The sequence below is a fragment of the Ochotona princeps genome, chromosome 2 (assembly GCF_030435755.1).
Source record: "Ochotona princeps isolate mOchPri1 chromosome 2, mOchPri1.hap1, whole genome shotgun sequence".
Lineage (NCBI taxonomy): Eukaryota > Metazoa > Chordata > Mammalia > Lagomorpha > Ochotonidae > Ochotona > Ochotona princeps.
The window spans coordinates 15,945,751-15,958,443 of record NC_080833.1 but is presented as its reverse complement, the minus strand read 5'-3'; the positions used below and the strand labels follow the sequence as shown (position 1 = coordinate 15,958,443).

The 12,693-nt window shown below is 49.6% G+C and overlaps 1 protein-coding gene across 1 annotated transcript in view; it reads right to left on the bottom strand.

Annotated features, from left to right (window-relative positions):
* Positions 1-6,569: 6,569 nt before the first annotated feature.
* C1QA (complement C1q A chain) overlaps positions 6,570-12,693 on the bottom strand; it is a 280,199-nt gene continuing 274,075 nt past the window's right edge. The window contains exon 4 of the mRNA XM_004592385.4: positions 6,570-6,581. The gene's annotated coding sequence lies outside the window, so the exon portion shown is untranslated. The remainder of the gene's footprint in view (positions 6,582-12,693) is intronic.

Genomic DNA, 12,693 nt, shown 5'->3' with positions numbered 1-12,693 from the left:
TGCTGGTTCACTCCCCAAGTAGCCACAATGCCAGAGCTGAACCAATCTGAAGCCAGCAGCCCGGAGTATCCCACATGTGTGAAGGAACCCAAAGCTTTGAACTGTCCTTTACTGCTTTCCCAGGCTACAAGCAAGAAGCTGGATGGGAAGCAGAGCAGCCGGGACAGGAACTGGTGTCCATATGGGATCCTGGTGTGTACAAGGCAAGGATTTAGCCACTGAGCCATCACGCTGGGCCCTCCCTTAATTCTTGCTCCAAAATCCCTGGAAGGGGCTGCATTGTGGCAGAGCAAGTTAAGTTATTGCCTGTGATGCCAGCATCCCAATTCAGAGCACCAGTCTCAGTTGTCATGCTTCTCTGATCCAGTTCCCTGCCAAAGTGCCTGGGAAAGTAGCCAAGGATGGCCCAGGTATCTGGGCCTCTGACACCTGTGAGAGCCCTGGATGGAATACCTGACTACTGGCTTCGGCTTGGCCCAGCCCTTGCTGTTGTGGGCATTTGAAGAGTGAGCCAGCATATGGGAGAACTCTCTCTAATTCTCTCTCTCTGTGTCATTCTGCTCTCCAAATAAATGAGTATATCTTTAAAAAAAAGTCCTTTATTTTTACTGGAAAGATTTACAGAGAGAAGGAGAAAGAGGGAGAGAGATCTTCCATCCACTGGTTGACTCCCCAAATGGCTCAATGGCTGGAGCTGAGCCGATCTGGAGCTAGGAGCCAAAAGCTTCTTCTGCATCTCCTGTTTGAGTTCAGGGAACCAAGGATCTGGGTTGTCCTCTGATGCTTTCCCAGGCCACACGCAGAGAGCTGGATCAGAAGTGGAGCAGCCAGGACGTGAATTGCCCCCACACATGGGATGTCAGTACCTGCAGGTGGACGATTAGCCTGTTGAGCTATGGCACTGGTCCCATAAATCTTACAAAACAATATGTCCATGGCAGACTGCTTCTCTGTAGGGAACTCTTCCTTCCTGCTGTGTCCTTTGTTTGTCACAAAGAGACAAAGATGTCATCCAAACAGCTCCCACTCGAATCTGATTATTGGGGGACATTCCAAGCAGACAGATCCCTTATACTTCAATAACAGCTTTGCCAGTGACCACTGGAAATCCCACTTAAATCCCAGTTGACTTCTACTTCTGCTGCGTGGGCTTGTGTATGATGAGTCTCTTGGAAGAAAACGATAGACCTTGGAAAAGTGACATGCGTGATGTTGGGAGAACCTGAAGTAGCAGCCGGAGGTGGGAGAGGGTGCAAGGGCTGCAGAGGTCCTCAGCCTTTAAGACAGAAATGAGGTATTCCCCTGGCTGTGCTCCCCACAAGGGGCTCTGGGTGAGCACTGTGAGCTGTGTCCCGGGTGCCTTAGCCAGGCTCTCAGGGCTGACCTTGCACTTGTCTATGGAGACAGAGGACAGTGAGGGTTGGGTTCCTACTCTGGGGCATGCCCTACGACATTTCCCTCTGGTTCCTGCTACCTGTCACCATGTGGTGATGCCAGTTTGGACAACTCTAAGCTTCCCACGGCTTGGCCCCTCTCCTGGGACTCACCCTAGGGAAGACCCATGTGTCCCCCCACACTGTGTGACTTTGCAATATCTGCCTTCACCCAGGAACCCCATCTGCTGGACCTCAGTCTCAGTCCTCAGATTTCAACTCTCCCCCCCCCTTTTTTTTTTTTTTTTTTTGCTACCTTATTCCCATCTCAAAGATGACCTTAAATAGCCTCTCCTTCTACCTGCTTTTGCTTTCCTAAGTTCCATCTTTGTAGAGAGCTCCCAGCTCCAACCTCTGAAAGGCACCTGCCCACTTCCTCGGCTTCATGCAGATATCTCAGAATCAACACTTGCAATCCTGAGCTCTTGGCCTTCCCCACCCCTTCCTTCCTCAATCACGGTCTTTTAACCACCGGGAGACATCAAGAGCCGTTCCTGTAGCTCATGTGCAGAGTGTTGGAGCCATTCCCAAACAATCTCTCTCTCATATATCCAGTCCCAAGTCATCAGCAAATCCTGCTGGCTGCACCTTCAAAGTACTGTCCCCAGAAATATGACTCCTGTGCACCTGGCCCAAGCCCCTCCTCCGATGGGAGGAGTCTGCTGGCTGACCTGCTTGCCCCACCTGTGCCCCCTCATAGTTCTTGGCCCAGAAGCCAGGAAAGTTTCTGGAAACGTATGAATCAGATCACACAGATCTCTGTGTCATACTTGGAGAAGGCCCCCATCTCCCTTGGGGGGGAAACCAAGTCCTTCATGTGGATGTTCCTGATGAACTTCCCAGCATGTTACTTCCCAATTTTGCTCACTAATGTGCTTCTCACTTCAGGAGTTCAGGCCCTGGTCTTCTTGCTCCTCCTGTTGGAACACCAGACACACCCACCAGCAGGCCTGGCCGTCAGCTGTCCCCACCTGAGCGAAACACTCTTCCTTCGTCAAACACTTCACCCAGTATAGTACTGCCATCCACCCCTCTTACCTGTTTATTCATTTATTCCCGAGGCGGAGAGACAAAGACAGAGAAAGACATAGAGAAAAGTCCCATCTGTGGACTCACTCCCAAATGCCCCAGCTGCCTGTGCCTGAGGCCGAAGCTGGAAGGCGGGAACTCAGCTCCGCTCTCACCAATGCCTACCTGAACCGGCTGCCTCCCAGGATTGGGTCTGGCAGGAAGCTGAGTCAGGAGGGGGAGGTGGGGCTGGAACCCAAGCAGCATGCTATAGGACACAGGCGTGTTAATGGGCATCTTGCAGAGCAGGCCCAACACCTGCTCTACTTCCTGACACGCCATTTAACACGTATATCATGCCGCCTCTGAGGTTGGGGGTCACGATCTGTGTTCTTTGCTCACTGTTACCCTGGAAGCTTCTAGAATAACCCCTAACACGGATGAGGTACACACTGCAACTCCAGGTGTTGATGAGGAGCGTCTTGTGTTCTCCCCCAGCCCCGAGTGTAAGACCCGACGAGTGATAGTTGCAGTGTCCAACGGCTCAATGGCTAAGCAAGCAAGTGGACACATCAGGGAATCAAAGCCTGGCTGGGGGAAATGCTCAGTGTCTCCCTCTATTTATGGAAGATTTATTTATCTGAAAGACAGAGCAGCAAGCAGAACATGAGAGAGAGAGAGAATATCTGCCATTTGCTGAGTCACTCCCCAAATGCTAGCAACAGCTACAACTTAGTCAGGCTGAAGCCAGGAGCCTGAGACTCCAACCGGGTCTCCCACATGGGGACTTGGGACACAGGTCGTCCGGCCGTCTTCCGCTGCCTTCCCAGGTTCGTGAGCAGAGAACTAGATCGGAGGCAGAACAGCCAGGAGCAGCAATGGCACTCTGAAATGGAATGCCGGTGTCCAAAGTGACAGGTTAGGGTTTGGTGCATTGGCTCATTTGGCTAGTCCTCCTCCTCCTCCAAGCACCAGGATCCCATATGGACACTGGTTCATGCCCCAGTTGCTTCACTTCCCATCCAGCTCCCTGTGGCCTGGGAAAGCAGTCTGGGACGGCCCAAGGCCTTGGGACCCTGCATCCACATGGGAGACCCAGACGAAGCTCCTGGTTCCTGGCTTTAGATTATCTGCCTCAGCTCCAGCTGTTACAGCTACTTGGGGAGTGAATCAGCATGTGGAAGATCTTTGTCTCTCCTTCTCTCTATAAATCTCTCTTTCCAATAAAAATAAATAATGTTATTTATTTATTTATTTATTTTGCAGTTTGATTCTCTGGCTGAGATAGCAGCAAGAAAGAACCTTTATTGTACCTGCGCTACGCTGGGTCATGGCAGGGACCAGTCCGCATGTTAAGCCCTGGGGTAGGGGCAGTGGGGTGGTTCTGGGGCCGGCGAGGTGGTCTCCTGGCGCCTTGGCTGGCAGTGACGGAGCAGACCCTCCGGGGCGAATAGGCAGCAGTGTGGAGCGGTGTGGTCCCAGCTCCCTCCTGCCCCAAGCATCTACTTGGACCTCTGTCACATCTTCCTTCGCTTGTGCTTCAGACTGCGCATCTGCTTCTCTCTCCACTTGGGTCTCATGGTGCAGGGGTATCCATGAAGACCGTGCTAAAGCCAAGAGAAAAAAACGAACAAAATCTTAAAACAAACAAACAAAAGTCCTAACAGGGCCTGGCATGGTAGTGTAATGATTAACTCCTGAAATGAGATCCGCTGGGCTCTCATATGGTCGCCAGTTTGTGTCCTGGCTGCTCTAACTTCCCATCCAGCTGCCTGCTTGTGGCTTGGGAGGGAAGTGGAGGATGGCTGAGGGTCTTGGGACCCTCAACCCGTGGGAGACGCTCCCGGCTTCAAATTGACTCAGCTCCGGCCGCTGCAGCCATGGGGGGAGTGGAGCAGTGGGTGCAGACTCTTTTCCTCCGTCTTTCCTTCTCTCTGTGGATCTGCCTCTCCAATGATTAATTAATTAATTTTTTTAAAATATTCATTTATTCATTAATTACATTGCATTACATGACACAATTTCATAGGTACTGGGATTCCCCCCCCTTCACCCCAAACCCTTCCCCCATCATGAATTCCTTCACCTTGATGCATAACCACAGCTCAAGTTCCGTTGAGATTCCCTAATTAAAAGTTTACACCATACAGAGTCCAGCATCCCACTTGTCCAGTTCAAGTTCAACCGCCTCTTAGGGAGGCCCTCTCAGGTTTGTAGGCAGAGCCAGCAGAGCGTCACCTCGATCAATTAGAAGCACCAACATATCATCAGCAACAGTCCAGGTATGATGAGGCTGGTGCAGAGTCCACTGATTGACATAGTCCGTCTTAGTTAATTAATTAATCTTTAAAAAAACCCGACAGCTTAGCCCACCAAGTTTCAACGCTGCCCCCTCCTCCTCTATTCTTTAGAAGAGACAAAATGCCTCTTTTCAAACTCGATTTGTCTGACTCTAAGATGAAATAGTCGACCAATGGACATTGGAAGGATATCCTCACCCTTGGATCGGCGAGATTGACAGCATTTCTACTTGGGCAGAACTCTCAGAGCATGTGCCACAGCAGGGACCCTAGGTTGATATTGGATGGCCTTTCTCCCTCCCCTGGTAGTGGGGCAGTTGGGAAGCTAGGTGTGGCTTCTCCCCTTATTTTGCTCCTTCGCCCAGAGACAGGAATAAGAAATCAAAAATTTGGAAACAGTGATCACACCCACTTTTTCCTAACCCTTGATCCTTCCCTCCCTGATCAACTGTGTAAATATCATCACACACACACACACACAAGTTCTAGTAAAAAAAAAAAAAGCAAACCAAACCAAATCAAAAACCCAAACTGGATTTGTCTGTGACTTTGTTTCAGCCGCACTCCTGCTTGCTGAGTCCTGAGGCTAGGAGTGTGGGTGATAGTTTCTCACAGCAACAGGTGCTGGCTGAGCACTCGCTGGGTGCCAGCTGCCAGACCGTCCACGTTCCGTGATTGTCTCCTGGAACAATCCAACCCCCGAGGGGCCAGCTGAAGCTTCATTTCTCCATTTTAAAGATGGGCACACTGAGGCAAATCAAGATGGCGGAATAGAGTAAGGACACGTTTAAACAGGTGAAGAACCATTAGCCAGTGTAAAACAGAGCAGGCACATTCCAGGAAATAGGAGAGGACAGAATGACAGCAGAGGGGCATCTGGAGACTGACAGACACTGGAAAGCAGCGAACACAACAGTGTAGTGTGCCAGTGACTGACAACCTAGTGGCATTTAACAAGCGGCAATCTGAACTGCACCAGCAACCCAAACTACACTGTCAACAAGAGAGCTCAGGAGGTGAACCCAGACAAAGGACTGCCCCTTCTGCTGATCTGTTTGATTTGACCAGCAGCAGAGACAGAGCAGCAGGTCCCAGACAAGTAGTGTGGGAATAGGGTGGATTTCACAACCCAGCCCACCCCCTACAGCCAAATCAGGTGCCATTTTGTGTAGGGAGACAAAGACTATGGGACAGGACTGAGCATGCACTGAGCTGGAAGTGAACTCATTTCTGGCTCAGTGAACTGCAACAGCTTGACATCCTACAGGTTCCACCCAAGATAGGTCCAGGTAGCCCCAGACCTGACAGCCAGCAGATCAAGAACTCCAGTAGTGACATATCAGGAACCATTTTGTATAGTGTGGTAAAGGCTTTAAGACTACAGGGACAATAGTGAGCTGTGCATGCACTGAGCTTGTAGTGAACTCACTGAGGTCAATGCATTGCACTGGTCCCACAGGGAAAATAATACCGATTTGGGCATTGTATGTGTCAAAATAGGTCTGTGTGGCCCCCAGGTCTAACAGTCAACAGGTTCCTGCAAGATCAACACCACTAACAACCTAGTTATATAGGACACCTTCTGTCTCTTTCCCTAATCCTGGGAACTGCTCTAACAGGAAGTGGGAGAACGATTGTAGACAACAGTGGATCCTCAGCACGGTATCGCAGGAGGTGGAGAGTGTGAGCCAGGAGCTGGGGCTGTGGAGACCATGGTGAAAGTCTGACATAAGAACCCAGACCTGGAACTCACTGGAGGTTGTGGCACAAGTGACTGTAAACAGAGTCGTGTACCAACTGCAATAAGTAAAATCGCACTGTAGACCTGTGGGTGACACAGCTTAGAAACCTGACCAAGGAGAAGAATCTGATAACCAGAGGTACAATGACCAAGAACAAAAGAAGAGACAGAGGCACAGTGAATATTACTGAAGACTGCCCGGCAAAGGAGCAAAACCCTTTGCCAATCTCAGAGTTCACTGAGGAAGACATCAAGTAAATGAGGGATACAGAATTTAAAATACTCATTATAAAGCTTCTTATCAACAATGAGAAGCATGTAATACAGGAGTTTAAGGAAGTTAAGGAATATGTCACACTGGAAATGAATCAAGTGAAAGTTGATATATTAGAAATGAAGAATATATTAGAAATGAAGAAGAAATGAGGAAATTAAAAGTACAGTGGAGAGTCTCCAAAGTAGGATGAAGGAAGCAGAAGAAACAATCTCAGGATTGGAAGATATTTCCTGTCACCAGGGGGAAACAAACAAAAAGCTGGAAGCAGAGCTGGGTGAAGCTAAAAAAAGTATTCAAGAACAGAAAGACACTATTAAAAGGCCAAATATAAGAGTTATGGGAGGCCCGGCGGTGTGGCCTAGAGGCTAAAGTCCTTGCCTTGAACGCCCCAGGATCCCATATGGGCGCTGGTTCTAATCCCAGCAGCTCCACTTCCCATCCAGCTCCCTGCTTGTGGCCTGGGAAAGCAGTCCAGGACGGCCCAAAGCTTTGGGACACTGCACCCGCGTGGGAGACCCGGAAGAGGTTCCTGGTTCCTGGCTTTGGATTGGCGCGCACCGGCCATTGCGTTCACTTGGGGAGTGAATCACCAGATAGAAGATCTTCCTCTCTGTCTCTCCTTCTCTCTGTATATCTGACTTTGTAATAAAAAATAAATTAAAAAAAAAAGAGTTATGGGAGTCCCAGAAGGTACAGAAAGATAAGCTGGATTTACAAATGTATTTAATGAAATAATAAGGAAAAATTTCCCTAATCTAGAGAAAGAATTGGGAAACAACATCCAGGAGGGGCACAGAACTCCCAACAGGGTTGACCAAAAACGATCTTCACCACAACACATGATAAACAAGCTCAAGTAGCATGTTATTTAACTTCATGGTGTTGTAAATTTCTATTTTTCTTCCTGTTGTTGATTTTGTATTGTGGCTTTTCATTTAAGGGGATTATAGTAACTGTGTAATGGAGATTATCATATCCAGACATGAGGATACAATACAGTATGCATTTCTACTTCCAGATCAAAGATGGACTCCCAGTGAAACTTTACTATATCTTGACAATAGGATGCTGGACTCTCTGCCGTTGTCCACACCCACAATGATGGACATATGACTGTTTATGAAGAACTATACTGTAGCAGTAACATAGGGGAACTCATGTTATTTTTATTACGGGGGAGTGAACTTGGGGAGGGAGGAAGGGAAATCCCAAGGCTTATGGAACTGTATCATAAAATGATAATAATAATGAAAAAAGAAGCAAAAAAACAAAACCGGGCACACCGAAATCTAAGAGAAGCCAGGAGGGGCAGGAGTTTAGCAGGATGGTTAAGTTGTCCAGGTCTCCTATTGGAGTGCCTGTTGGAGTCCTGGCTGCTCCACTTCTGATCTAGCTTCTTGCTAATGTGCACTCCGGGAAGCAGCAGAGGATTATTCAAAAACTTGGGTCCCTGTCACCTACGTGGAAGACACAGATTGAGTTCCTGGCTGTGGCCTGGACCAGTTCTGCCTGTTGGGGCAGCTAGGGAGTAAACCAGCAGGTAGAAGGTCTCTTTCTGTCTTTCAAATAGAATGAACACTAATGTGAACAATTTCACTTTAGTAACAAGCAGCAGAGCTGGGATTGGAACTACAGCCATCAGATTCAAAAGACCTGCCTGCTGTGTAGGATTTCATCCATGCAAGTAAGGATTTTGAATGTGTTTTTCCCCAAAAAGAAGGCAGCCATGGAAGGTTGTTTAAGCAAAGGAAGAATGTGATCTCTCATCTACAAAGATGGCGTAATTCCTCCTCATGGGGCTGTTGTGGGATTTTTCTCAGTTCACAGATCAGAACATCTCTGGGTCAGGGCTCAGAAGGGAAAAAAAGACAGCCCCAAGCCGACTGTCCTGGTTTAAAGGAAGTTGCTGCAGAGATTTTACCCATGTGTCACTACTGCCATCCTGTGGTCACTCTATTGTATGACAGGGTTTGGGTTCTGACTGGTTACATTCAGGTAATCCTGGGTGAGGTCTTGTGCTGGGAATCCGGGAGGGGCTGGTGCCCTGGGGTGCAAGTTGTAGAGCCCTGGAGTGGGCTCACTGAGATCCTATTGGTGACCCACACCCGAGCCACATCCTCACCCCGGAGATGCAGGAGGGTCTGGGGAGCAACAGGGTTCTAGACTTCACCTCTAGAAGCCTCAGTTTCCCCTGCTATATGGTGGAGACAGAACCAGCCTGCAGGGTTGTCCTCCACACAGCAAGTGTTGAGCACATGTAGCATTTGGTGAGTTGGCTGCCAGCCCTACTGCTGTGCCTGAACTTGCCCGGTGGCCTTGGCAAATCACTTCTACTCTCTGAGCCACATGATGTCAAGTTGCAACAAAATCATCCAGCTGTTACCCACTGGGGCTATGGAAAAAGATTTGGAAGTCTCGCTCACAAGCCCGTGAGTGTGAGCAGAGTCGAGCTTAGCCCAGCCCTGGTGGGGAGGGGGCTGTGAGACCCATGCCCTGCAGTGGAGCCAGCAGCCCGAGATGTGGTCTTGGAGCCAGCAATGGCATGCCAGTCTCTATGCCTGCCCAGTCCACTGGCTTGGAGACTGGCAGTTACCATGAACCCCGAGGTACCCCTACAACATGAAGCTGCGTCTCCACATTGGTCACACCCTGGAACGGCGCAGGGCTTCACCAACTGTGGCTCCCTCCACTCCCAGGACTCTCTGGAGTGGGATCCAGACATATGGGAATTTTTGTGGTTGCCTTTGAGAGGCAGGCAGACAGACAGGCACATACCTGAGCACAGCCATCGCTGATTCACCCCTTAAAAGCTCACAACAGACCAGGGAGCTTGAAGCCAAGAGTCAGAGCCCAATCCAGGTCCCCTGCGTGGGTGGCAGGACCCGGTCACTCCAGCTCTCCCTGCGGCCTCCCAGGGTCTGCTCAGCAAGAAGCTGAGTTGTGCTACAGTTGGGGATGGAGCACAGGCCCTCCCACAGCGAGTGCAGGTGTCTCTTTAAAAAAAATTATTTATGGGCCCGGTGGCATGGCCTAGTGGCTGAAGTCCTTGCCTTGAACGCCCCAGGATCCCATATGGGCGCCGGTTCTAATCCCGGCAGCTCCACTTCCCATCCAGCTCTCTGCTTGTGGCCTGGGAAAGCAGTCGAGGACGGCCCAAAGCTTTGGGACCCTGCACCCGCGTGGGAGACCTGGAAGAGGTTCCTGGTTCCCGGCATCGGATTGGCGTGCACCGGCCCGTTGCAGCTCACTTGGGGAGTGAATCATTGGACGGAAGATCTTCCTCTCTGTCTCTCCTCCTCCTCTCTGTATATCTGACTTTGTAATAAAATAAATAAATCTTTAAAAAAATTATTTATTTGATGGTGATTACAAGGTTGACCAGGGTGGAAAGGATCAAGGATCAGGGAAAAGTGGGTGAAATCATTGTTCCCTCATTCCCCATTTCTTTTTGTCTCTGAGGCAAGGGAAGAGATGAAGAGGAAGCCACACCCAACCTCCCAAATGTCCCAGTACCTAGGGATGGGAAACCACTACCCAGTATCAACCCAGAATCCTGCTATGGTCCATGTTCCGAGGGTTCTGATCAAGTGGTTTGGATAGTTCTGAAATGCTGTCGATTTTGCCGATCCAAGGGGGAGGCAGTCCTCCCAGTGCCCACCGGTTGTCATAGTCAACATCAAGTCTCCATTCACCCAGATTTTTGCTGTCATCATTTGCTGGGGTAGTCTTCTCGTTTGCTCTGTTCTCCTTCCTCTGCAATGGTGCCAAACGGGCTGCCATATTCTCCATGTGCGTTACGGTCTGTGTCCACTACTACGCCTTTTTTACTCGTTGTAGTGCAGGTGTCTCAGCCACTGGGCCCAACACCTGCCCCGGTACCTGGAGCTTTAAAAAGCTCCCCAGGTAGCTGCCATGGGCAGCTGCATTTGCCCCGAGAAGAGAGAAACATTTTATCTTTGGTGCTGATAGAGGTTCTTCCAGGTGTTCACCGAGCAAGATCTGACACCCAGCCCAGGAGTCAGGGGCCGGGGGGAGGTTTGATATCAAAACCAAGCCTAGCCAGAAGCTGGCCTTCATGGGGTCCTTATTAGGGGTCAGGCCCTGCGCTGCCTGCCTGCTTTCTTTCTAAAGGTTTATTTCATTCATTTGAAAGACAGAAGTAAGTGGGTGGGATGAGTGGGTGGTGGAGAAGGAGAGAGAGAGCACTTCAATCTGTTTTACTCCTGGAATGGCCACAATGGCTGAAACTGGGCCAGACCGAAGCCAGGAGCCTGGAATGCCATCCGGCTCTCCCACATGGGTGGCAGGGTCTCAAGCACTTGGGTCATTTTTTGCTGCTTTCCCAAGAGTATTAGGAGCTGGGGTATTTTCCCAGGAGTATTCTCAGGGAGCTGGATCAGAAGCAGAGAAGCTGGGACTCGAACCAGCACCATTATGGGTTGCCGACATTGTGAGCGGCAGTGTTACTGGCTCAGCCACATGAGGGCCATTTTTTTTTTTAAGAGATTCTTTATTTTTTTTTTTAAAGATTTATTCATTTTATTACAGCCAGATATACACAGAGGAGGAGAGACAGAGAGGAAGATCTTCTGTCCGATGATTCACTCCTCAAGTGAGCCGCAACGGGCCGGTGCGCGCCTATCCGAAGCCGGGAACCTGGAACCTCTTCCGGGTCTCCCACGCGGGTGCAGGGTCCCAATGCATTGGGCCATCCTCAACTGCTTTCCCAGGCCACAAGCAGGGAGCTGGATGGGAAGTGGAGCTGCCGGGATTAGAACCGGCGCCCATATGGGATCCCGGGGCTTTCAAGGCAAGGACTTTAGCCGCTAGGCCATGACGCCGGGCCCCAGATTCTTAATTTTTATTGGAAAGATGGATATACAGAGAGGAGGAGAGACAGAGAGGAAGATCTTCCATCCGATGATTCACTCCCCAAGTGAGCGCAACGGCCAGAGCTGAGCTGATCAGAAGCCTGGAACCTCTTCCAGGTCTCCCACACTGGTGCAGGGTCCCAAGGCTTTGGCCATCATGAGGGCCATTTTATTTTTATTTTTCTTTTTTTTTTCTTTTTATAATCCATTTTATTGTATTGTTGTTGACAATCTTTACATAGTTAACTATAGTTGAAGGAAAAACAAGAAAGAGAAAAAAAAAAAAAAGGTTCAGGGGGATAGGGAGGTGGGCAATGCTATTATGTCCATATTGTTTCCATCATGTATCTGAGGTAAAAGGGGATATTGAGGGAGAAGCCCCACCCGGTTTCCCGCCCACCCCAAGTCCCGGATGTGGGGCATGCTCTGAGATATGTGCTCAAGTGGAGTTAATAGTTCTCCAGTTATGAGTCACTGCCAGTTTCGCTTGATGAGGTGGTCCACTGATTGATATGGTCCATCATGAAGTCTCCATTTGTCCCATATTTCGCTGCCAACATGTAGCTGAGATGAATGATTGTCCTATTCTGTCTTCTGTCTTTTCTTGGTTAGAATTCTGAGTCCAGCAGTTCAAGTGGGGAGATCTCCAAAGATACTTTGAGGTATTCCCAGATTAGTTGCTTGTATGTTCTAGCAAGCACAGGGCCCGGCACAGTCCATCACCCTAATCAGCTGGTGGTTGCAATTGCTGTGTTGGTTCTGTTTTCAGTCCCGAGTTGCACTGGAACCAATGGGTGTTGCAGTCCAGTCTGGTTCGGCCCTTACATCAACCAGTGGGAGCTGCAGCCTAGTTGGGGCGACCCACAATAACCCCCACCAGACCGCCCCCTACCCTGGTTTGCCAGTATGTGTAGCAGAAGACCAATCTGTCCCCCATCCCATTTGGCTCTGGTACTTGTCGATGGGTATTGAAGCTTAGTTTTATCTAACCAACTCAACCATCCAGCCCTCACAGATATTGTTGAGTACCTCTCTATCTAGCCATCCCAGCCCCCGTCCTAGT